Consider the following 1,969-nt stretch of genomic DNA (forward strand, 5'->3'; position numbering starts at 1 on the left):
TTTTGGGCAGCGACTCACCTACAGGGCTTTTGGGTAGTGACTGTTCACGGACAGGGCTTGTGCCCAGTGACACATGTGAGCAAGTTGGTAGACACTGCACAAGTGATGGTTGGTCTGTTTCATGTGTGTCTTTTGTTGTTTTTGACCAAAAACTGGTCAGTAGTAACTGCTTGTATTTTGTTTTTGTGGGCTCCTTTGTAGGTGTCAGCTGCTGATTTTGTACAGATGGCAGTGGTAGTATGTCGTCAGGAACCTGCACAGCAATGTCTGCTACTTGACCGGTAACATTTGGGCCTGGTGAATGAATATCAGATGAATGTGGTGAAAACTGACCTGCATGAACAGATCCTGGCTGGGAGGTGTTGAATTGTGGTACATTAGTCATTCTCCAGTAATTAGCTTGTGTTTGCTGAACAACTAATGCTTCGAATGAGGTGTTGATTTTTTGCAACTGTTTAGGCACTTCAATGAAGACTCTGTGGAGATGTGCCAATTGTGATACTGTTTCTTCCTGCAGTCCAATCATCCTTTCCAGCACTGTCATCATGTCTGAATGGCGACGATTTTCTGCGTCCACTATTTTTCCCTCTGAAGCTACAATTGCATCGTATGTGGAAGTTGATGGACGATTTGGCGGTACAACAGTTTCTATTGGCACCTCTTCATGGTCACATGATTGTATTTCAGTCTCTTCTGTGGCGTCATCCTCATCATACTCATCATCCTCATCACCATGATGTTCTAAAAAGAAATGTACACATTATTAAATGGCATGTTAATGTATGCTGTGTTACTATGTAATTGTACTGTGTCCTAAGTAACACCTAACATGTTAGCATACGTTTTATAACCTCATTAAAAACTACCTTGACTTACGAATAATGTTTGGACTCAGTATGAAATATGAATGAATGAAAAGTTGCTCTAAACTCAGAAGTCCTACATGATAATTAACATCACTAACACAATACATGTTGCCTTACACTTAATTTTCACTGACACTAAGTAATCCTATTTAAAGAAGATGTGCAAAACAAATAATGCACATGACAACATAACATATAGAAGAGCACATATTATATGGCCAGCAAATGATACACTCACCTTCTAGTAGTGTTGAGCTGGCTGACCCAGGTGAAGACACTTGTTCCATCTCAGGTGACACATGTCCTCCAGGGGCAACTATATATAACAATAACATAAGTTTTACATTTACATGTGTAAATATTGAACAAACACTTATTGTATGTTCTGTATTTATGATTAACTAACAACATCAGTTCCTTAACCGAAAATGTGTGTGTGAAAGTGAACATAAATAGTTGTAATAACAATGTACATGCCTGTGTACTTAGAAGTTTTGAGTTCCCTAACATACAACATACTATGTTTCTGCAGTAATGCGTGAGGATAAATAGATTAAATGAGTACATAAAAATCATATGTTGTGTAGTGATATCAGTATCATAATGTACATAACTATCATGAGATGACCATTCACAATGGTTATCATGAAGGTGGTCATATTGCAAAAAGTGTTATTTTTGGTAGAGGATATGTGTGGTACATTAATCGAAGATGTGGCACACCTGAATGTGGCTGTGACTCAACAAGACAACACATGCAGTGTGTGATAATGTGTCTTTCATAGTAGTTCAACTATAGATATGAGTGAACTAATGTGTGACGTACGCTTTGATAAGTAATGAGTTGTTGGGGCATTTAGTAGCTAGAGTTAAGCTTTCCAATGAGTGTGATTAACTTCAGTTGTGCTATTCAGGTTGTAAGAAAGGTATTCCCTTCCCCAAAAAGCCTAATCAGCCACACCTTTCAATGACTTGAAACAGGTGCAAATGGTGTGAACTAAGTTGACCGTGAAATGAGGCTGTAATTAGTGTGTGTGCTGAACCCCACCCCCTCTGTTGAAGTGTATGCTGTGATGAGATATTAATTGCAGCTGCTTTAACAC

At 38.6% G+C, this 1,969-nt stretch overlaps 1 long non-coding RNA gene across 1 annotated transcript in view; it reads left to right on the plus strand.

Moving 5' to 3' along the window:
- LOC142463823 (uncharacterized) overlaps positions 1–509 on the plus strand; it is a 3,005-nt gene extending 2,496 nt beyond the window's left edge. Inside the window, exon 3 of the long non-coding RNA XR_012787511.1 lies at positions 202–509. This is a non-coding gene — a long non-coding RNA (uncharacterized LOC142463823). The remainder of the gene's footprint in view (positions 1–201) is intronic.
- The last annotated feature ends 1,460 nt before the right edge of the window (positions 510–1,969 follow it).

Source organism: Ascaphus truei, chromosome 12 (assembly GCF_040206685.1).
Source record: "Ascaphus truei isolate aAscTru1 chromosome 12, aAscTru1.hap1, whole genome shotgun sequence".
In the NCBI taxonomy this organism is placed as follows: Eukaryota; Metazoa; Chordata; class Amphibia; order Anura; family Ascaphidae; genus Ascaphus; species Ascaphus truei.